This window comes from Aotus nancymaae, unplaced genomic scaffold (genome assembly GCF_030222135.1).
Source record: "Aotus nancymaae isolate 86718 unplaced genomic scaffold, 86718_ANA_hifiasm-v0.15.2.pri h1tg000010l, whole genome shotgun sequence".
NCBI lineage: Eukaryota > Metazoa > Chordata > Mammalia > Primates > Aotidae > Aotus > Aotus nancymaae.
Genome location: NW_026988421.1, coordinates 2932141 through 2956660, shown reverse-complemented (window position 1 = coordinate 2956660; position 24520 = coordinate 2932141). Strand labels below are relative to the sequence as shown.

At 47.2% G+C, this 24520-nt stretch overlaps 1 long non-coding RNA gene across 1 annotated transcript in view; it reads left to right on the top strand.

The window, feature by feature from the left end:
- The first annotated feature begins 16180 nt into the window (after positions 1–16180).
- Positions 16181–24520, top strand: part of LOC105725220 (uncharacterized) — a 92340-nt gene continuing 84000 nt past the window's right edge. Inside the window, exon 1 of the long non-coding RNA XR_010341717.1 lies at positions 16181–16234. This is a non-coding gene — a long non-coding RNA (uncharacterized LOC105725220). The remainder of the gene's footprint in view (positions 16235–24520) is intronic.

Sequence of the window (24520 nt, the reverse complement as noted above, 5' to 3'; positions counted from 1 at the left end):
TGGTATATATGGTGTTTATACATCACATATATAGCAGTATATAATGATATAAGGATAGTCATATACTGCTTAATGATGTTTTGGTCAACAACAGACCACATATATGGCAGTGGTCCCATAATAGCATTTTTTTTTTTTTTTCTGAGATGGAGTCTCGCTCTGCCTCCCAGGCTGGAGCGCAGTGGTGCGATCTCGCCTCACTGCAACCTCTACCTCCCAGGTTCAAGCAATTCTCCTGCCTCAACCTCCTGAGTAGTTGGGACTACAGGAGTGTGTCACCATGCCCAGGTAATCTTTGTATTTTTAGTAGAGATGGGGTTTCACCATGTTGGCCAGGCTGGTTTCTAATCCATGACCTCAAGTGATCTGCCTGCCTCGGTCTCCCAAAGTGTCAGGATTACAGGCGTGAGCTACTGTGCCAAGCCTATAATAGCATATTTTTACCGTATCTTTTCTGTGTTTAGATACACAAGTACTTACCATTGTGTTACAACTGCCTGGAGTATTCAGTACAGTTGTGCTGTATAGGCTTGTAGCTGAGGATCGATGGCCTATACCATTTAGCCTCAGTGTGTCATAGGTGATAGCATCTAGGTTTGTGTAAGTGCACCCTACAATGTTTGCACAATAATGAAATCACCTAACAATGCGTTTCTCAGAACACAGCCCTGTTAAGTGAGTCATGACTATATATACGTATGTATGGTGTTTATATGGTATATGTGGTGTGTGGGTGTATACATGTAATACATATGTACAAAGTGTGGATAAATATATTCTTCAGTTTTATTTTACAAAAGTATAGGTCATAGTTTATGCATGTATGTGCGTGTGTATACACACACACATATAGCTTTTGCCAAAAAAAGTCAATTTTCAGTTCATTTGATGTTTTAAACATTATTTTATTGTTAAGTATTTAGTAGTTCTATCTACCTATTGATTCATTCTATACTTAATTTAACCAATTTCTTATTGGTGAACATTTATGTTCCTTCTGAATTGTGGCTTCCATAAGTGACCCCTGCAATGAACAGCTTCAGTATTTAAATCTTTGTATTTTCTTAGCTCAGATTTGGCTCATAAATAATATCAACTTAGAACTGATTTAGTATTTCCTTAGGATAAATTCTCAGAAGTGGATTTGATGGGTCAAAGGATGAGGAAAGTCTTAAGGCTTTATTACATGTTGCCAAATTGCTCTTTAGAAAAAGACGCTAAATTGGATTTCCGTGACGAATGAATGACATTTTCCCAGCTATTACTACTTCCCAAATCTTTGCCAAACTACAAGTGAAGATGAACGTTTTTTCACATGTTAATCGGCTAGCTGTATTCTTTTGTGGATCTCTTGTTCATGTCTTTTGTCCATTTTTCTACTGGAGTGTTTTCCTTTTTGATTGTTTTTTAAAGGACTTGTTCCAGTTAAGACTTTTGTGATGTGAGAGACAGAACCTCTCTGGTTAGAACAGGTGAAAATGGGAGTTTGCTGTGAGGAGGCAGTGATGTCAAGACGAGCAGGAAGAGAAGGAACCCAGGCTTCCTGTGAACTGGTGCTGGGAGCCTCCTGGAACCCAGTCATCGGTTACTCTCTTCTTCCAGCTCCTGAAGGCCACATGGCCTTACTGCCTGTGATTCCCTTGATGCCGTTCTACCCGCCTGCCCCATGGTTTTCACTGCCATCTTGTGGATGATCCAACCTGGCCACCAACCTAACATGTGCTCACTCTCTGGCCTTTCGGCTCTAGCACCTGCAAGTCTCTGAGTCTCTAAAGACAGAATCTGACCAGCCCAGCTCTTCCTTGAGCCATGCTCAAAACAGTCACTGGCAAGCCAATGGGTTGACTCTCTTGAGGTCACACATCTGTCCTAAACTCCATGAGTCAATTTTTGTTTTGGTCAGATAGGTTATACACATTTTCCACGTAGGATACATGTATTAAATACGTTGCTAGCAGTTAATTTCTCACCATTATTTCTTGAATGTATCCGTCTCTCTTCATCCCCGCTGATAAAATAGCCTTAAGCAAATTCCTCATGGCTTCTCACCTGGATTACAGCTTCTTACAGCTCTCCATGCCCCTTGTTATGGCCATTTTTGTTTTGTTTTATTTTTTTAGATGGAGTCTTGCTCTGTCACCCTGGCTGGAGTGCAGTGGCTCACTGCAAACTCTGCCTCCCGGGTTCAAGCAATTCTCCTGCCTCAGCCTCCTGAGTAGCTGGGACTAGAGGCATGTACCACCATGCCCAGCTAGTTTTTGTATTTTTAGTAGAGATGAGGTTTCACCATGGTGGTCAGGCTGGTTTCTACCTCCTGACCTCAGGTGATCTGCCTGCCTCGGCCTCCCAAAGTGCTGGGATTACAGGTGTGAGCCACTGCGCCTGACCTGGTTACAGTCCTTCCCATCCTATTCTCACTGCCCTGCCAGTGGAGAGAGCTACACACCCAAAATGCAAACCTGGCTAGGACTTTTCTGAAATCTTCCAGTGACTTCTGGGAAGCTTCTGGATAAAGTTCAAGTCCCAAAATGACAAGTTGGGTGTTTCCACGTGGCTCTCTCTTTCTCTGCATCTGGACGATGCCTCCATAGACATCCATGTTGCAGCCCCTTCTGAAATTCTGGGGGATTTCAGAAGCATCCATTCTTTTTCCAGATGGCCCCTCTGCCTGGGGCGTCCTTCTCGCCTTCTCATTCTGCACACTGTTAGTTGTTCCTCAGTAACCACTTAAGCCTCGCTTCTTCTTTCTTTCTTTCCTTGATGCCTCTCTGGGTTGGGTTAGTTTTTCTTTGTACTTTTACTGTTCTGGACATTACTGGTCCCACAGGAGCACACTATGTTGGAAGTGATTTCCCATCTTTTCTTCTTCTAAATGGGATGTCCTTGAGGATCAATGACCATCTTTCTGTTTTCCTAGTACTAAGACATGAGATTGAATGAATGTTGCTCTGTGAAGGGACACAATGTTGGTTCATGGCCAGTTGCAGCTGATGGAATACCCTGGTAGCTGAGAGTCATCATAAATACTTAGGACTATGTTTCATTTGTTAAAGGAAAATGAAATGTATTTGACATCAACAATCCCCTAAATCCAATCCAGTCCCTGATGAAGTGTAAGTTACAGGTGTCTGCTGCCATAGGCTGGGTAGAACAGGGATTGAGGACAGAGGCTCTGAGCCTGGCAGCCCATGTGTGAATTACTTAGGGAATGTACTTAGGGAACATTTCCAAGAGTGAAATGAGTTTGGATTTGTATCACAACATTGCTGAATTGGTGACTCTACAGCAGTGGGTCTCAACTAGGGCAGATTTTGCCCCTACTTGCTTCTGGCGGGTAAGGCCCTGGGAGCTGCCACATCCTACAATGCACAGGACAGTCCCACAGCAAAAATCATCTGGCCCAAAATGTCAGCAGTGCTGAGGGTGGGAAGCTATTCAGGAGATGGAAGGGAAGATTCCGAGTGAAGAAATAGGAGGGTGATATTACTGGCCTTAAATATGTAGACAGCTTCCCTTGAACTGTGCTTTAATTCCCTTTAGACTCGTACAGAAAGTCCGTTGAATTTCCAATGAGTCTCTTGAGGTACAGGGCTGTGGGTGCTGCAGAGCAGGACAGCTGGGCCTTCTTCGTAAGCTCTAGGATGGTCTACTGAGACATTTTCATAGGACCTTTCTGGTGAGCTGAAGCTCCTAGGACTTCTATCTCCTAAAGAGATCCTATAAGAAGAACCAGTCGATTTTTAGGGGTTAGCTTGCAAGCCTGAATGATGTTCTTTCTCTTGTTCACGTATGGGGATGCCTGAAGTTTAAGCAACTTTCTTTTTGGAATAATTTCAGATTCATGGGGAAGTTGCAGAGATAACACAAAGTTCCCTTTACTCAAAATCCCCAAATGCTAATATTTACATTTGCTTTATAGCTCTATGTGACATCTTTCTTGTTACCATTGAGAGTAAACTGCAGACATGATGTCTCTTTCCCTACGTATTTCAGTGTGTATTTTATAAAAACAAGAATTTTCTTATATAACCAAGGTACGATGAATAAAATCAGAAAGTCAGCACTGCTACCATAATGTATCTAATCTATAGACCTCGCTTGGATTCCACCGGTTGTCCTGCCAGTATCCCACCAGTGTCCTTTACCGTAATCTCTTTTTCCCTCTTCCCCCATGAGCTGGTTAAGAGTCACACACTGTGTTTACTTGTCCTGCTTCCCCAGACTCTATTTTTTTTTTTGAGATGGAGTCTTGCTCTGTTGCCCAGACTGGAGTGCAGTGGTGTGATCTCAGCTCACTGCAACCTCTGCCTCCTGGGTTCAAGCAATTCTCCTGCCTCAGCCTCCTGAGTAGCTGGGATTACAGGTGTGCGCCACCACACCCAGTTAATTTTTGTATTTTTAGTAGAGACAAAGTTTCACCATGTTGGCCAGGCTTGTCTTGAACTCCTGACCTTGTGATCAGCCCTCCTCGACCTCCCACAGTGCTGGGATCACAGGCGTGAGCCACTGTGTCTGGTCCCTATTTGTCTCTTTGCTGGTGATGTGAACTTCCACTTGGTTACTGTGGTATATGGCAGGGTTCTCTACTGTGAAGTTATTTTCATTGAGTTATTTGTAAGTATTAAGTGTCATGGGGTGGTTCTTGGAAACTCCATAATTACCTTTTTCTTGTAAAATTCTTACCTGCTAGTTTTAGTTCCCATTGATGCTTCTTGCCTAAAACAATTATGATGACAGCTGCCCAATGAAGATTTTTTTAAAAAACACCATCATTCCTTCTGCATTGACTTAGGATTTGACTGTAAGAAAGAGCTTTTCCTTCTTTCTCTTGATTATTTTAAATGTACCTATTTCTCTATGGACTCATGGATTCTTACTGCATTCTATGGACTATAACCCATTGTTGCCATGATTTATTTTGATGTTCAAAGTGTCCCAGATTAGGTTGTGGGAACCTCCTTCATGCCAGCTCCTGTGTCCTTTTGATACACTCTCATCTTTCTTTGAAGACTCCTTAATTTCTGGCACAACATGATATTCTAGATTTATTTTGCTTTTTCCTGTATCCTCCTGGAAATCACTCATTTCTCCAAGGAGCCTTGGTTCCTTTTATTGGAGAATGGTAGTTAGAAACCAAGATCTGGGCCCTAGGTGTGCCCATTACAGCTATTATCTCATCAGCAGACAGAGCTAGGAAATGTGTGTGTGTGTGTGTGTGTGTGTGTGTGTGTGTGTCAGTCTATCCATCCATGCTGATAGCTTCAGTTTTAATCCAACATCGTGGGGTTCATTCTAACTTTCCTGTTTTCCACTTTTATACATTTGCTTGCCAGCAGTGAAGAACTTGGCTCTCAATATTCACTATATATTTACCTCTCTGCTCAATTCTAAAATGTACATAAAGTAGTTTTGGAATTGCTAACCTATACCACTATGAAAGACACATTGACTTATTGGAATTCAATCTTTATTTTCTACAGCTTTTTTTTTTATTTTGGCCTGAAGTGCTAAAGTGTAAATACAATGCTGTGCTCAGAAATCATCTTGAGTTAGTCTTTTTCTCTTTCTTCGGTGTGCTTATGTTGTTTATTTGAAGTACATTTAGGCTCACTTGTTTCTGTTTGGATTCCATTTTGAGTGTCCCTCTTCTCTTGTTCATTAACTTTTTTTTTTTTTTTTTAGTATGTGAACTAACATGGTTCTAAAAGTCAGAACTATGCAAATATCATCCTCAGGGAAGTGTCCTTTTTTCTTTCCCTTACACCCGTTCACATCATTTCTACCTCTTTCCTTCCTACCACCATGCAGGTATCAATCTCATTCATTTCTGGTTGATCTTTTCTGTTTCTTTTTGCACAAATGAGTGGATGCAGGTATATTTAATTATTTCCCCTTTTCTTACACATAACAATATAAATCTTTTTTGAACTTTCTTTTTCACTTGACAGTATGCCCTGAATGTCGCTAATAGCTCACAGGGGCCTTTCTCTTTCTTGTTATCCCTGCATAGCACTCTATTGAGTAGATGCACCATAGTTTATTCAACCACCCTCTTCCATATGGTCATTAGCACATTCCCAGTACTTTCAATTTAATGCTGCAGCGAATAACCTTGTGTATTTCTATTTTCATTTTGTTGGAGTTGTATCTTTAGGGTAGATTCCAGAAGCTGCATTCCTAGAGCAAAAGGTAAATCCATATGAAGCTTTGTTGGCTATGGCCATATTCCCTTTCCAAAAGGGTGTTACCATTTGCATTCCCACCAGCAATGTACAAGAGTGCCTCTTTCCCTACAGTTTCACCTGCAGAAATGTAGTCATACTTTAACATTTTTGTCACTGGGATTGATGATAATTTTTGCCAGGTGTGTTGTCAGTGGTGAGGGGCTGAGAAATATATCCATGGGTATCATATTATATATTTTCCTCCTATGCTATCAGCACCCAAATTCAAGGTGCAGAGCCTCTGCTGAACACCAAGGCACAAGAACCCTCCCTGATGGTGCCCAGAGAGCTTCAGATCTAGAAGTTTCTCTACCTGCTGCCAGGTTATTCCCACCAACAAACACTCTTCTCAGCCCAGGCAGGTATGATGGTGGTGGGGATGGGCAGGCTTAATGCATTCTGGGTGGCTCAGTCCCCCAGGGAAAACCTTTGTCTATAGTGGCAGAGCTGGGCAGAGAAATGGAAGCATCCAGGTGGTGGACCATTCTTCCAGGTTCTGCATGGTCTGAGGAGGAAGGCAAACTGCATCCATCTCAAGCCTCCTGGGAGATCCCAGCAGACACTCTGGGCAGCTGTCCCAGGAAGAATTCAGCAGAGTGGCCCAAACGTCACTGGTGGGGCTCTGGCCACAGAGCTGGGTTATGCTCAACCATTTGCCTTTCCCATTTACAGGGGCCCACCGTGATGCACTCAGAGAGAAAGATGACAAGAGGGGACAGAATGGGTGGGGCTCATGTGTGCCAGGTCATATGTTCCCTAACCCAGAAAGGAGGAAATGAAAGCAAAACAATTTAGGCTATTTGACCATCTTTGCAGGATAAGGTATTAGGAAGTTTTAAAGAAAAAGCCTTCCGCTTACAAGTATTTCCCATATGAAGCAGGTAAACATTTAGAAATCTCATGCTTATCATGCTTGTGAAAGATTATGACCTTTATGAAATGGACTCAAGACATTCTCCATGAGAGCAGAATGAGAAATGAACAGAACATGACATTTATGGGAGAACTTAGCATGCCTGTGCTGATTCTATGGTCTGTGGTAGAACAAGGAGGTGAGAAATGAATGAAGATGTAGAAAATATAAGGATGTAATGACATGGGTGCTGATGCAACTGACAGAGTGTACATCATGCCTTCAAGAACTCCTCAAACATACACAAAATGTATACCAGCTCATAGGGATTGACTCTGTCTCTCCACCCAAATCTCATGTTGAATTGTAATCCCCAATGTTGGGGGAAGAATCTGGTGGGAGGTGACTGGATCATGGGGGTGGATTTTCCCCTTGCTCTTCTTGTGATAGTGAGTGAGTTCTCACGAGATATGGCTGTTTGAAAGTGTGTAGCACTTTTCTCTCTCTCTCCTGCCAGTCATGTGAATAAGTGCCTGCTTCCCCTTCCCCTTCTGCCTGATTATAAATTTCCTGAGGCCTCCCCAGAAGCAGAACCCTGATAGCCCTCAGAACCATGAGCTGATTAAATCTCTTTTCTTTATAAATTATCCAATCTCAAGTAGTTATTTATAGCAGTGTGAAAAAGTACTAATATAGAAAATTGGTTCCAGAGAAGTGGGGCGTTGCTATAAAGATACCTGAAAATGTGGAAGTGAGTTTGGGACTGGGTAACAGGCAGATGTTGAAACAGTTTGGAGGGCTCAGAAGAAGATAGGAAGATGAGGGAAAGCTTGGAACTTTCTAGAGACTTGTAGAATTGTTGTGGCCAAAATACTCATAATGATATCAACAGTGAAGTCCAGGCTGAGGTCTCAGATAGAGATGATGAACTTTTTTGGGAACTGGAGTAACAGTTGGTCTTGATATGCTTTAGCAAAGAGACTGATGATATTGTGCCCCGCTCTAGGGATCTGTTGAACTTTGAACTTGAGAGAGATGATTTAGGGTATTGAGCAGACAAAATTTCAAAGCAGCAAAGCATTCAAGATGTGAGACCTGGCTGCTTCTAACAGTGTATGCTCATATGTATTTGCAAGGAGATGGTCTGAAATCAGAAGTTATATTTAAAAGGGAAGAAGAGCATAAAAGTTTGGAAAATTTGCAGCCCAGCCATGTGGTAGAAATGAAAAGCCCATTTTCTGTAAAGGAATTCAAGCCAGCTGCAGAAATTTGCGTAAGTGGAGAGGAGCCAAATGTTAATAGCCGAGACAATGGGGAAAATGCCTCCAAGGCATTTCAGAGAACTTTGTGGCAGCCCCTTCCACCTAGACCTCCTGGAGGCCTGGGAGGAAAAAATCATTTTGTGGGCCAGGCCCAGGACACCACTGCTCTATGCAGCTTGGGCCATGGTGTCTTGCTTCCCAGCTGCTCCAGCTCCAGTCATGGCTACGAGGGGCCAAGGTACAGCTCAGGCTGCTACTACAGAGGGTGCAGGCCAGAAGCCTTGGTGGCTTCTATGTGGTGTTAAGCCTGAGAGTGTGCAGAGGTCAAGAATTGAGACTTGGGAGCTATATTAGTCTGTTTTCACACTGCTGATAATGATATACTGAAGACTGGGCAATTTACAAAAGAAAGAGGTTTAGTGAACTTACAGTTCCACATGGCTCATGAGGCCTCACAATCATGGCAGAAGGCAAGGAGGAACAAGTCATGTCTTACATGGATGGCAGCAGGCAAAGAGAGAGCTTGTGCAGAGAAACTCCCATTTTTAAAACCATCAGATCTCACAGAACTCATTCACTATTACAAGAACAGTACAGGAAAGACCTGCTTCCATAATTCAAGCACCTCCTGCATAGTTCTCCCCATGACGTGGGAATTATGGGAGTTACAATTCAAGATAAGACTTGGGTGGGGACACAACCAAACTATATCAGGAACCTCTGGCTAGACTTCAGAGGATGTATGAAAATGCCTGAATGTCCAGGCATAATTCTGCTGCAGAGGTGGGGCCCTGATGGAGAACCTTCACTAGGGCAGTGCAGAGGGAAAATATGGGGTTAGAACCCCCACCCAGAGTTCCCACTGGAGCACTGCCTGGTGAAGTTGTGAGAAGAGGGCCACCATCCTCCAGACCCCAGAATGTTAGATCTGCTGACAGCTTGCACTATGCACCTGGAAAAGCTGCAGGCTCTCAATGCCAGTGTGTGAAAGCAGCTTCAGGTGCTGTACCCTGCACAGCCCAGGGGCAGAGCTGTGCAAGGCCTTGGGAGCCCACCTTTTCTGTCAGTGTGGCTTTGATGTGAGACATGGAGTCAAAAAGTTTATTTTGGAGCTATCAGATGTAATGATTGCCTTGTTGGGCTTTGGACTTTCATGGGGGCCTGTAGTCACTTTGTTTTAAGAAGCCTATGCATCCCACAGAACCATGAGTCAATTTCTCTTTTGGAATGGGAGCATTTACCCAATGCCTGTACCCTCATTGTATCTAGAAGTAACCAACTTGTTTTGATTTTACAGGATCATAGGCAAGGGGACTTGTCTTGTCTCAAATGACACTTTGGACTTGGACTTCTGAGTTAATGCTGGAATGAGTTAAGATTTTGGGTGGTTGTTGGGATCACATGATTGTGTTTTGAAATGTGAGAAGAACATGAGATTTGGGAGGGTCCAGGGGCAGAATGATATGGTTTGGCCCTACATCCCACCCAAATCTCATGCCGAATTGTAATTCCCAGTGTTGGGAGAGAAACCTGGTGGGAGATGATTGGATCACGGGGGCAGATTTCCGTCTTACTGTACTTGTGATAGTGAGTGAATTCTCACAGGATCTGGTTGTTTGAAAGCGTGTAGCACTTCTCTCTCTTTCTCTTTCTTGCTTTCACTCTCTCTCTTCTGCCAACCATGTGAATATATGCCTGCTTTCCCTTTGCCTTCTGCCATGATTATAAGTTTCTTGAGGCCTCTCCAGAAGCAGAAGCCTATGCAGCCCACAGAACCAGGAACTAATTAAACCTAGTTTCTTTATAACTTACCCAGTCTTAGGTATGTCTTCATAGCAGTGTGAAAATAGACTAATACACCAACACTCAAAGAAAATCTCAGAAAGCTCCCAGAAGTAGAAACTGACCAGGCCACATTCTCTAATGAGTATCCAATAAACTAGAAATTATGGATACACCTTTGAACAAACACAAAACTCTTCCAACATACTAATCAGAACATTAAAAGCCACTTTCTTAAATAAAAATTGTCAAAGAGAAAATAAAATATGATTAAACATGGAAATAAAGAAAATAATTAAAATAAGACTTTTATGCATAAAAAATACGTCAGTTTATCCCAAGCAGAAAACAAAAGTAAATTAACACCCTTGCAATTTTCATTAACTAACAAGAAAGAAGAAATGAGGTATAAATAGAAGATATTTAAAAAAAATCCTCTAACACAAAAATAGGTATTATTCTACAACTTGTTTTCCCCATCCCCTCCTCACTGCTTAATATTTCATAAATATCTTTCCTTTTTAGGGTATGTGAGTGTCTTTTATTCTTTTTATTAAAAGCAGAACATTCTATAGAATATAGTACTATAGCTTATTTAAACCATCCCCAAAATGTACATTTAGGTTATTTCCATGTTTTTTCAATTATAAGTAGTGCTTCAGTGGGCATCCTGTTAGATACTTTTTGCAATGTGCAACTATTTAAATAGAAAACATTTCTAGCTTTGTAATTGCTGAGTCTAAGGATGTATTCATTAAAATACTAATAGCTATTGTAAATTCCTCTACAAAGGTGATATTGACTCAAATTCCCCCCAACACTGTATGAATATTCATGTTCCTTTATACTGTCACCAACAAAAGATATTCTCAATTTTTGCCAACTGGTAGATAGTAAAATGCCAATACAGTTTTGTTTTAATTGCATTTTGCCTAATTAACTTGTATGGCTGGACATTTTAAACCAGCTAAATTCCTTCTGTGATAGCTTGTCCATATCATTTACATGGCTTTGTTCCTTATTTCTTATTTATTTATTTTTAATATGTTTTTGAGACATAGTCTCACTCTGTTGCCCAGGCTGGGGTGTAGTGGCTCATGATCTTGGCTCACTGTAGCCTCAACCTCCTGGGCTTAAGCAGTCCTCCCGTCACAGCCTCCACAGTAGTTGGGACTACAGGTATGTGCCACCATGCCTGGATAATATATTTTTTAATTTTTGCAGAGATGAGGTCTTACTATATTGTCTAGCTAGTCTTGAACTCCTAGGCTCAAGCTATCCTCTTGCCTCAGCCTCCTGAAGTGCTGTGATTACAGGTGTGAACCACTGTGTCCAGACTGTCTTTTCCTTATTTACTTGTAACGATGCCTTATGTAGAAAAGATTTTAGCTCATTGTTGGTAATATAGGTAGATAGAGTGCATTTTGCCATTTAGAAGTTTATGTGACCAAATCTATCATTTTATTCTTATGAAGTTTTATCTATTTTGAGTATTATTTATTTTGAGAGGAGCTTCCCTACCCCCAGCAATGTAAATGTTTTCCTTGTACATATTTTTAGTTTTAAAAATGTTTAGATTAATCCCCCTAGAATTAATTTATGGGTATTATGCAAATGAGTGAATTGAATTTTATTGTATTTTCCCATAGGAAAGTTGACTTTCTATGCAGTAAAAGAAATTATAAAGGAAAGGTCAGGCTGGGAGCAGTGGCTCACACCTGTAATCCCAGCACTTTGGGAGGCTAAGGAGGGCAGATTGCTTGAGCTCAGGAATTGGCGACCAGCCTGGGCAACATGGCAAAACCTGGTCTCTACAAAAAATACAAAAATATCCAGGTGTGATGGCTCATGCCCATAGTCCCAGCCACTTAGGAGGTTGAGGTGGGAGGATCTTTTGAGCCCAGGAGGTTGAGGTTGCAGTGAGTCTTGATCATGCCACTGCACTCCAGCCTAGGTGACAGAGTGAGACCCTGTCTCAAAAAATAAAAGAGGTCAATAAATTTAGCTATAAAAATTTTAAAACTTATATACCTCAGAAATAACAAGCCAAATTAAGAGTGTCAAAACCACAAGAGTGAAAATAACAATCTGCTACAAACATGGGAGTTAATATTTTTGGCAATCAGAAAAAGCAAACCTAACAAAAGTGAAATAAATGATGGCATACTCAGCTCCAGTGATGGGATTTGGGGTGGGGAGTGTGTTGGTCTCCAGCAGGAGGTGGTCTGGACCTTCTGACGTGGGACTCCCAGACAACGGCCAGAAGCCTAATGCTGTGTGTTCAACCTGGCCAATGTCTCTATTTTGTGTGCCTTGGATTCTGAGCAACGCAAATGTGTGTGGTGGTGCGCTGTGCTGAGCACTTTGTCCCTGGGGCATAGTGGGATTTTAAAGGATTCTCTATGGGATCCGAAGAAACGAGGTGAGTGGATAGGGAGGTCAGTAAAAATCACAAGTCTGAAATGCTTTTGCTGCTCATGTGAAAAGATCCTGCAAAATAACCTAGCTCTGGGTGGTGGTGTCTCACACGGGGAGCACTCATCCTGAGTGTGCATAGGACCGTACCCCAAAGCTGTCCTGAGGTACCATGTGGGTTAGCTCAGGGCCTCCTCCTGGCCAGTTGCCCCACAGACCCCCATCTCACAGGCTTTGACTCCCACAAGTAAAGTGGGGATCATCCCCATCCCTCCTTAGGCTCAGAAATTACTCTCTTCCCTAAGTTTGGTGCCCACAGAGCTGTGCAGAATACCCCATGGTGTGCTCCCAAGCTTGTCTCCCAAAGAGTCTCCATGTCAGTCACCCATTGATGTTCCCTGGTGAGTCATATATTCCTGGTGGGGCCACTTCTGTCCTGAACCCCTGTCCGACCTCACAGTCCTCACCCGTTGGGGCCCTGCTGCATAGGACCTTCTGCCATGCCCCCGATTAGACTCTCAGCACTGCTGGCTCCTGGCCTTAGCCCTGCCCCCAGGCCTGAGCAGGTTGGACCCTTAGTTCCAGTGCTGGACACTTGAAAGACTTTCTTTGTCCTCAGGGCAGGCCACCTGGGGTCCAGAGTCAAGCTGAGTGTGTGGTTGGGGCCAAGGGCTGAACCCCGAGGGCAGGGAAGGATGGAAGGGGCAGCAAGTGCAGGCACCCTCCCCTTGGGCATCACAGGGTGCTGGCTCCAGGTTTCCAGAGGCCAAAGAACCCCTAGAATTCCAAGAATAGGCCTGGTGGGACAGCCACAAAGATAACTTGACTCAGATGATGGTACGTGAAAGATGATGAGCACGGTCCTTTGGACGAAAAGCAAAATTCACATTTCTGATTACGACATTGCAAGTACCAACATTTTAGTGGTTCTCAAATAAATTCTTTTAAAGAAATTTATTGAGCACCTACTCTGTGCCCTGCAGATAGAAGTGAACAAAATAGCAATTAGATAGACAACAGAGACTCGGAGGGTGAGGGGAGGAAGGGAGTGGAAGATGAAAAGTTACTTAATGGGTGCCATGTATGTTGTTTGGGTGCTGGCTGCTCTAACAGCTCTGGCTTGATCACGATGCAATCTACGTGTGCAACAATTGTTCTCATACCCCATACACTCATACAAAACTCTCCAGCCCTCACTGAGCCTCGGTATTCCCCCAGTGTGGCTGTCAGTCCCCAAAGACCAGCAACCCCACCACTGACTGGGGCAGGTGGTGGGCAGCATGGCCTGCAGGTATGAAGACACCAGCCACCAGTACCCACAGGCTCCTGCCCCTCCCACGGGTCTGCCTGGCATCTCAGCAGGGACCTGTGGCACCTCTGACTAGAAAGCAAACCAGCTCCCTCTTCTAGCTTCCAAACATTCCTTTAAAGGAGTTGTACACGTTCATGAATTTATTTCAGAAAATTTAGATAAGCATAAAAAAGGAATGCATAGAACTTTACCTACAATACCACCACTCAGAGGGGAGGACAGTGAGCATCACTGCAACTACACCGGTTACCTCCACACAGTATACAATACTAGAAATAAAAATTACCTCCTGGAATGCGTGCACTCGTGCTCTCTCTCTCTCTCTCTCTCTCTCTCTCTCTCTCTCTCTCTCTCATTTATATGACAAAGCTGGGATCATACAATTGACGCTATTGTGTAGCTTGCTTCTTTCATGTAACAGTCCAGTAGAGGGTAATTTACATCCATGGTCCTTTGTGGCATTTCTAATGCCGCTTTATTGTGCCCCTTAACACCTTGGGCATCCATCAAAGCCCTTCTCACCGTGCAGCATAATTTTTCACAAGTGCATCTTTGCCCCCAGGCTGTGAGTCTAGTGAGGACTGATCCCACATGCCAGTTACATCCCTTGCCCTCCGTACAATGTCTGCTATGTACTAATAATATTGATAACCAACAATTATCAAGCAGTTACTGTGTGCTAGATTTTAAAAAGCCCCTCTTGAAGCAATGGCCCCCAATTGCAGCAAGTAAGCTCTGTGTCCAGAGCTTGGTTTCTAATACCGTTTTCCAGTGAAGGGAAACAGAGTTGCTTACAGCAAAGGGCAATTCTGGGACTGGGGCAGGAAATATACAAGATGAGCCTGGAGCATCCGGTAGTGCCAGAAAGGAAGTCAGTGCTAGAAAAGCAGACCGCTAACAGCATGTTAAAGGAACACAGGAAGGAATTGAAAGACCTCCCAATGGCCAACGCTAAGAACAAGCCAAGAAAAAATGCACTGAATTAAGAATTAAGACTTAAAGTATAAAATAAATACCCAGGAGTCCATGCTGATATAGATGGCTGATTAAATAAACAAATGGAGGAGGAAAGGCACATCTTGCCTCAGGAGAATTCTATAGTCTACTTAGACGCTCCGCCCTCCAGGAGGTGCTGCCTAACTCCCAGCTGGGTAAGTGTGGGCTGAGCAGAATGACTTCCTTCCAAAGAGGAACAGCCTGGAAAGAAGGAAAAAGAGTCACTTTGCCACAGAGAAACCTGACCTATCTCAGCCAGGCGATCAAAGTCAACAATGATGGATGCTGTAGTCATGCTGAGAGTATGCACTGTTGATATCATATCATGTGAATGGAACCCCAAGCCCCTTAACCCCAATCTAATCATTAAAAACATCAGATAAACCCACCCAAATTGAGAGACATTCTACAAAATAGCTGACCAGTACTCCTCAAAACTGCCAAGGTCACTAAAAACAAGGAAAGTTAGAGAAGCCGTCAGCACCAAGAAGAGCCTAGGGAGACAGGAGCGATGTGGTCTGGGATCCTGGAGCAGAAAAAGGGCATTAGGTAAAAATGGAAAAATAAAAAATCGGAAGAAACGAAGGGCTTCAGTTGATAACAGTGCATCAGTATTCGCTCGCTGGTGTGCGGGGCGTGCACACTCATGTCAGATGCCTGCAACAAGAGAAGGGTAACCTCTGTGCCACCTGCAACTTTTCTATAAAACTATTCTAAGTACAAATTTTAAATTAAATTTAGTTTTGAAGTGCCTTTCATGGATTATCCCTTTTAATTCTCACATAGTCCTGCGGGCTCTACGCCCTTCCGCATTGAGGAATAGGGCCCAGGGCTGAAGGGTTTTGCGCACACTCCCGGGGGAGCAGCCCGCTGCCCTGGGCCTGAAACCGCAGCCCGGCTCCAGAACCTTCCCTCAAAGGGAAGTGCCCACGAATACGAAGCGCATGGGCGCCCTGCTTGCCGAACAGTCCATCACATCCCAGGCTGCCTGGGCGTCTGTGGCTCGGTCCCGTGCTGCCCGCAGAAGCCGGCAGGGCCCACGTGGGAGGAGAGCCCGGGATCGGAAGCCCAGAGGGCCGGGACATGGCCTGCACAGAGGCGGGAGTGTGGAAAAGCGGGAATGAAGCTGTTTTCCTTCCCAAGTTAATATGGAACAAGGAGCAGCTTAATCACACTTCGGGTTCAACCAAGTCTCCCGTTGCCATAGTAACCAGAGGCGGCTTTAACCAATAGATTGCATTTGACCGTGTGGGTTTGATGGACGGGAGTGGAGTCCGGCCGCGGCGGCGTCCATTCCAAGGTCGGCCGCCAGAGGGCGAGCGCGCCCGGGACCCCGGAGGCTTCCGCTCGCCAGAGGGTGGCGTCGGCGTCTCGGTTCCCACCAGAGCAGGTCAGACCTCCGGGTTCCGTTTCCCAAGCACACAGGGAGCGTGGCCGCGGGCCGGGGGCGGCCGCGAGACCCCACGGGACCCCACGCCCGCGTCCTGGGCAGTCCCCCTGGGGGTTGGGCCGCGCGGCTGGGGCAGCGGAGCCCGGCGCTTCTCCGCGAGCGCCCCGGGGCCCTTCGGCACCCCCGTTTCCTTGTTGGTGGGGGGCGCGGTGCCGCTTCTCCGCGGGCTAAACTGCCGAAGAAGGGGCGAGTTCCTGCGGCCCCTCCCTGTCCCGGCCGCGCTGAGCGTTCCCCTTGGGGCCCCGGGGACCCCTGACGCCCCCTTCCCAGCCCTGACGCCCCCTTCCCTCCAACCCCCCTCCCCGCCGCGATCCCACAGGTGGGTGGACGGCGCCCCCTCTGTTTCACGGGCGTCTCCGCCGGTGATGCCCACACTCTCAGCCGGAGGAGCAGGACCTGTCCGTAGTTGGGCCCGAGCTCAGGCTTCCCGGCCCCGCTTGGCCTCTTGGGCGCCTCCCCCGGGCGCACCCTCTGGGCCTGGCAGGGAGCGCAGCCTGGGAGTCGGGGCGCCCGGAGCCCACCTGCTCAGCGCCCACCGCTGCGGCCGTGCCCTTCCCCCGGGAGCAGCGGGGACGGCCTTGGAGCAGCCGCTCCCGCAGCGGGAGAAACTGCGCGGTGGCCAGAGGCGCAGGAGCCGGCCCCCCTGCTCGCCCAGGGCCGCCTCGGGGAAGCGCCGGATTCGCACCTTCCTTCTCCAGCTCCGCGCAGCCCGCACGGAACCTTAGCGAGGCCCAGGGCAGGGGACGCAGCCAGGGCTCCGCCAGGCTCTGCCGGGTCTCCCCGCAGGTGGCGGAGCTGCACCCCTGGCTGTGCACCGCCTTGCTCCGGCGCCTGCTTGGGCCATTCTCCACCTCGGCCCCACCCGCTTCGGGTCAGGTCAGGATGGAGACACACACCCCACCTTCAGAAACAGCCGTGAGAAACGTTTCTTTCCAGGGGACCGTGCGGTTAGACCTCTCCCGGCGCCGTATATTTCTGTGCTTAATATTATTATTCGTACATCAATATTGACACCCAGCGCCCATGGATTCGTGGCGTGCGCAGGTGCTCAGAAGCGCCCGCTACACAGCATGCTTTATTTATGTGCGATAAATATTTAAAGACTCCCATGTGTTCCGATTGGAAAGTGCGTATTACTGGACAATTTCGTTTCAAAGGTTTCTCTCTAATGGAGGGTTTATTAAGATGTATGAGGTGGCTGCGGTGGCCTGATTGAGAGCCAGTGAAAGTCCTGAGGAGTAAAATCCCGCGGCTGCTTCCACAGGCCTGTTTAGGAGCCGGGGCTCTTCTGCGTTGTGAAGACGTGGTGGTTTGCTCTGCACGGATTACCAGCTGTTTGGTATTGCCTGGGAGGAACGGGTGGCCGGTTCGGAAAGTCAGTTTTCAGGTTTCCCCGCCATGGCAGAGGCGCCACGGGCTGGGAGTTGGTCCAGCCGGGGCTGCGGACCAGGCCATGTGCGTCCGGACGGGGCCGCCAGAGGGCGCGCGTCTGCGGCCACGGGAGGCCCTGCGGGGCTCGAGAAGGGGGGCGGAGCCAGCCCGAGCCCGGGCCCGGGAGAGCGTCTTGCTAGCAGGTGTCCGTGGCGGCAGCAATTCAGACAGGGTGGCCAGGCCGCTTCCCCGAGGGCAGCATCTTGGAGGAATTGCTTTCATTTCCTCCCAGCTAGTCCCTCTGCCCCGCTCTTGCCGGCAGCTTCCCCCATGCCAGCGGAGTCCTGTCTCAGCCCCAAAGGGCGTTCCTTTGGGGCTGTAACTTGCATGCAGATAGAGGTTGCTTCCATCAGTGGAGGGCCTGAGATGGAATCAGGCCGCTCATGACAGAGGCTGCATTCAAGCCAGAGCTCCGCGGCTCTGCTGTGGGCTGAATGGCGTCTTCCCACCCTTCTAAAGAAATATCCGAGTCCTAAGCTGGCACCTCAGAACGGGACCTCGTTTCGAACAGGCTGTTTGCAAATTTATTTGGTTTAGATGAGGTAATACTGGAGTAGAGTGGGTCCCTGGGTCCTTAACCCAATGGCGGGTAAAAAGACAGCCCTGCAAAGACACAGAGACACACAGGGAGAACGCTGTGTGATGGTGGAGGAAGAGACTGGAGTCATGTGGCCACAAAACAGGGAGCTCCTGGTGCCACCAGGATCTGGAAGAGGCAGGAAGGGTTCTCTCCTGGAGCCCTCAGAGAGCGAGGCCTGCTGACCCCTTGCTTTTGGACTTCTAGCTCCCAAGTTGTTAGACAGTGAATTTCTGTTTCAAGCCACCCAGTCTGTGGGACTTAAGTTAGGGCACCCCAGGAGACAGGCTCAACAAAAGGGGAAGGCGAGTGCAGCCGCTGCCTGAGAAGGAGGCTGGTGCCGTCTGTGGAGACGCCAGTGGGGCTTCCCGGGAGCTGCTTAGATCTTGGCCTCCTTTCTGCGCCAGTGGTGGAAATAAGAGGAATTGCAGGTTCCTGCCTTGGAAGTGATGGCTCTGGGATTGGCCCCACGGGGCGGTGGGTGGATGGGGCAGACTAGGAGCCCTTCCTGGGAGGGTCACAGAAATAGCTAGCCAGAGTGACCCTCCTCTCTAGTCGCAGTTTTCAGAGTTATTTCCTCCAAGCAGACACAGAGTTGATCCGTTGGAGAGCGGGAAGACTTATTTCAGTCTTTTAAAGTTCAGCCTGGAATCTGGGAGCAAGGAAACTTATGCATTAAAGCAGCATGTTAGGAGAGCTTCCAGAACGTGCAGCCCCACAGCTGATTTCTACAATTCAGCTTGGCAAAAATGTTTCCAACCTGTCCCAGGATTCTGTCTTGGAATCCTTGTTTTATGAAAGCACCTGAGGAGAAGGACGTGGGGTCTGAACGCTTTCCATTGCCCAGAGACTTGTCCTCACCCCATGTAACTCAACAGAGAGATGATCAGAGTCGTGCCTTCCCTAGAGGTGGAGGCCTCTGGAGCAGTGTTCCTTCTCCCAGAAATGCAGGCAAGGCCGTGGTCATTGCTGCTAGGCAGGGCCTTGGCTCCATGCTCCATGAGGACCAAGGCAGAAGCTGTTAAGGCCCCTTCTTTCTCCACATTCCAGCAGATCTTCGCCCCCTGCCAACACCCCCACCTCTTCTAGGAGCCTGCAGACTGATCGGATGCAGACTATTCACAACCAACCATCCCCAGGGCAGGGCAGGTGTTTGACATTCTTGGAAGACAAAGCAAGGTAGTCAGGTGTGCTGCCCTAGACCGCAAGGAGGTGAGTGGGCATTGTATCACTTTCCCCGAGGAGGGGGCAGCAGTGGAAGTCACTGTGGTGGAGGAGAGTGGCCATCTGCTGCCCAGGCCCCCTCCTAAAATTGCTGTGTAATTATGGACTTGCGGGTCTTTGTACAGTTCCTGGCTTCCGGTAAATATTAATGGGCTGCCTTTTATTCATTTAGCGAATGTTTTTGGAAGATGGCCTCAAACAAAAAGATCATATCTGTATGTTGTGCTTTAATTTATTTTCACCTTTTTTTCTCCTTTGGAGACCCCTAGTGTATCATCACTTTGTTTACCACAAATTAAACCGAGCCTGATTGTTTACCAGACAGTGGGCCTCTGTGCATTGCTCCACGCTCCCCCCCCCGACTTTTTTTTTAATAATCACAACCTGGGATTCATTTGCAAGAGGCCCTAATCTGCATGAGAATTATACAATTAACTTTTGATTAACCACCTAGTTCTTTTGGAAACTGCGGTGTATAGGATACTCTGCATTTAAATAATTTTCCTTAAATTGGGAGCAGGCCTTTCATTAAGCTGGCGAGTTTGACTAAACAACAACATTTGGAGATAATCAGGGTCAAAACAATAGGTAAGATGGCAGGGCTAGAATGTCATCTTTAAATATAACAGTGGAGATAAAGGCCCCCAGATTGCGCCTTATCAAAACACAAAAAATCAAAGCGCTCTCTTGTCTCTGGCAAAATGCGGAGGCCCCAGTGATGTGGGGGAGCATTGTCTGGCGACCACCGCAGCAGGATTTGCATTCAGGGGTCCGCCTAACACACATTACATCACGTAGGGCACTTATCTCCGAGCCTGACAATAATTATCAGGAAGAATATGCTCAGAATGACTTTTTTGTGATTTTTATGCTTCCTCAACACAAGGAAGGGGAGATAACAGCATTAGGAGGAAGGGGAGCGTCTCGGAAGACTCTCCCAGGAGCTGGTTCTTCGATTAAATTTGCTATGCCACTCCAGTGCCGCTGAACAAGTGGGAAGAAAGGCGGCGAGCCTTTTATATAGGGTAATAATAGTCCTGAACACAGCCCTCGCCAAAAGATAAGATCCATTGTCGAAACAAACAAAGGAGCCGCATTCAACAGCACTGGAAGAATATCTATGAGCAAAGTTTTCAATCCTCTTTCTGTCTCCTTCTCTCCTTGCTTGTTCCTTGCACCTGCCAGAGGGTGGTTCTGCCAGGCTCTGGGAAGAGCATGCCGTTGGGAGCCTCTAGTTGAAAGGCATCTGGGAAAGGCAGGGCCTTCATCTCATGGGTCACTGGGGGTTGAGTGAGGACTTTCTGAGGTCAAGGTCACGCCCTTCCTTCCGTGAGTCTCACATTCCTTTTTTCTCCAAGGTCCTCCAGAGGAGATCTTGATCTCTGATCTAAAACCCCAGAGATGAGGCAGAGGGTCCCATGAGAAAGAAGCAGTCCAGCCAGTTTTTGTGTTCGCTCCTACTCGGTCTTGTCAGACTTTCTGGGCCTTCAATGTCCCCAGGTGTTTATTTTCTCTCAAAACAGTTATTCTGCTTCTTTCTCCATATGGGAAATACTAAGCAACCAGTGTCGAGCCTCCAACTCCAGCCCAGCATCATTTAAATACCGATGGAATGTCTTTACAGATAAAGCCCTGTGCTTCCGGTTAGCTGCTTTGCCAAAGCTTTCTGCGCTCAGACTGAATAGACCATCATAGTAATCGTACACCTTTTGCCCTGTATCCCTGACCAGCGTCCTGGGGGGTTGGGTGTATCCTGTTCTCCAGCCTTACAGGAAGTTGCCCCAGGACACTGAGAGGGATTCTTCTGTTTGATTTTAGATGAGAATACCATGTGGTCCTTCCCCTACCAACCAGGGAGAATTACGGAGGCTTAAGATTTGATCCACAGAAGTTTGGTTCAGCCTGTTCAGCTCTTTCACTTGTTACAGGGACACAAACCAAGGCCCTTTCCTGGCCGTGGGTGGAAGGATTCCCTGAATGCACTGACTGCGGGCTCTGAGCTGCTGTGTTGGGTGGGGCGGGGGTAGGTAAGAGTTGGGTGACACTGGGGCCCCAGCACGCAGAACAGGAGGCAGTGGGCCTGCAGAGAGACCCGCTGTGACTGTGGCAGACCAGGGGCAGCAGAGTCCTGCGTTCTTGGCACACATGGTGGAGGGGTGGGGTGGAGGTGGCCAGGGAGGTGGAGAGCAGAGGGCCCCACCAGGAACGCATGGCAGGGAGACTCGGGGGTGGCTGGCCCAGAAGGGGGAAGTGAGGACCTTATCTTTCCACAGACGAGGCCACTGCTGTGTGGCCTCCTGTGAGCTCATTGCTTGCCTGAGCCTCAGTTTCCATTTATACCTCCTGGGGTTTTTCATAGCAAGTGCATCTGTTTGGCTCTAAAATGTGGCTAGAGGCAATTAGAGGTTTCTGGGAGCTTCCTTCTCTGGCAACTGGTTTGCCCTCCTGATGCTTTTTGGGGCTGGGGGGATTTGGTGCACACAACTGGAACCTGTGGGCAGCTCCCTCATCTGCAAACCTTGTCCACAAGCTGTGCGCCCAGTATGGCATCAGCCAGCAGAGGTAGGAGGAGAGGCGATGCCCAGCTGGACATGGGCAGTGGCATATGTGGCATCTTCCTCCAGGCTGACCCTCAAGCCTGACCACGTCTGCAGGTGTTAGGAGTTGGGAAGGGCAGCCCCCCACCGCCTGGTGTGGAGAAACCCCTGTTGTATCCAAAGCTGCTGACAGAAGGGAGGAGGTAAAGGAGCCCCCAGTGAGTGCATTTTCCATTGGAGCTGGAAGAGAACGGAGTGGACGAGGTGTCTGGGGACCAGGGGGTTCCGTGCCTGGTATTTTGCCACCTGCAGCCTGATTTTCAGAGATCCATGAGGGTTCTTCATGAGGAGGGGCTGTCTGAAGCCATCTGTACCCATGCCCCTGCCCTCTATGGTGGCTCCTGCAGTGGGGGCTTTTCCTTCCCAAGGAGGCCTTTGCCCTGCCCAGACTCCATGGCCAATCAGTGTCGTCATAGGTGGGTGACACCAACTCTGCATCTAACTCCTCAGAGCTCCACCCAACCCGTGCACGGGGACAGGGTTCAGACTGCAGAAGTTAGCTTCAGCCACACTTAAAAAATAAGGCGAGCCCATGAAATTGGATTTTCACAACTTTCTCGCTGTGACTGGCTGATGTCGTTTTAACATTCAGAGAAAGATAATGTTCACAAACTCAGTATGTCATTCTGGATTCCCAGTTAGCTGGGCACAGGGCTCAGCCTTCCCTGCAGTTTGTTGTGAGCGATGAAAGACGAGTTGTTATTCCCACGCTCTACCACATCCTGAGGTCTGGCCCTTCTGAAAGTGAGGCTGCGTGTGTGCTGCGTGGGCTGGGCATTCAGAATGTGGATGTTTTGAGCAGAAGACTTGAGGACAGTTGGGGAAGTAGACACTGCTCTTTGGGCTTGCTGATGGGCGTGATGACCACATGCAGCTGGAAAAAGCCTGCTGGACCCGGCTTTGACCTTCACAATTAGGGGACGGGTTCCCACGTACCTGGTGGGTGGAAATGCTCACAGCAGAGGATGAGGCGGCTGGAGGCCGAGGCTATAATTAAGAAAGGGCTCACAGCAGAGGATCCTTTTAACTTGTCTCCATCTTATAAACACTGAGCAGACATAGGAAGGGCAAATTGGGGACTAGGAAGATTACAGTAATATAGCTTCTCAGCTAATTGATTAGCAATTATGGCTGGTAATATTGTTCATTTTAATTGTGTTTAATCTCGATTTTGGTAATAAAGATTATTGTTTTGGAGTATGACTTTGTCCTACTATACTAATTACTAACTTGTGAAATTAAAGTGTATATTTTCACATCCTGAAAAAAATTCACAACACGCTCTTATATAATAGCTTTCTTTTCTGAACAGACCAGTTGTCAGGGGGTGTTTTATCCTCAACATCTTAGAAGGACTGAATTTTGACAAGCAAAGTGTATGATATTTGGTCTGTTGACCAAGAAATAGAGGATTTATTTTAAAAAGTCATGTTTTTAAGGGAAGGAAAGAAGCAGAAGATATTGCCAGAAATAAATCTGAAAAGCGAGAGAACACAAGTAGAGTTACATGGAAAACAGATTTTTAATTTTCCAGGGGAGGTGTCCCTAGAGTGAGGCCTGTGGACTTTGACTGACTGCTGCCGCAGGCCCCCACCTCAGAGCCCTGCGCCCCACCTTCCCACGGTCACACCTGCGGGCACTGGTCTCCTCCCTCCTGAGATAAACATCGATTTGACACATCTATTCCTTGTGCTTAGATTTTCCCCCCACGAAGTTTTTGTGTTGAGAAGCCCACGTTTGCCACTCCCATTTCTTCCCTACTGCCTCGTCCTGACCCTTGCAAGGCAACCACATTCCCAGACCTTCTCCCCATCCAGCCCCCACCAAAGGCATTTCTCCAGATCACAGTCAGGATCTCCACAAGCCCTTGACCTCGTGCTTCTCCCTTTCCCGACCCTGGCCTTGAAACGCAGCCATAAGCTGCATAACGAGGCTTCAGTCAACAACCCACTGCACGCACCACGGTGACCCCATAGGATGGTACGGGAGCTGAGCTGAAAAGTCCTATTGCCTGGTGCCGGCGTGGCCCTCATGACGCCGGTGCAATACCTGACTTGTGTCTGGTGATGCCGGTCATTTGAAAGTCTACCGCACACAATTACGTCTAGTGCATAATACTTGATAATGATGATGAACGACCTTGTGACTGGTTATGTATTTACTGGATTATGCTTTTCATTACTGTTTTAGAGTGTACATCTTCTACTTATTAAAAAAAAAAGTTAAGTGCGAAACAGCCTCAGGCAGGTCCTTCAGGAGGTGTTCCAGAAGAAGGCATTGCTGTCAAAGTCTCCTATGATGGGATGGCAGCTCCATGCCTGTTACTGCCCCTCAAGACCTTCCAGTGGGACGAGATATGGAGGTGGAAGACAGGGATGTTGATGCCCCTGACCCTGC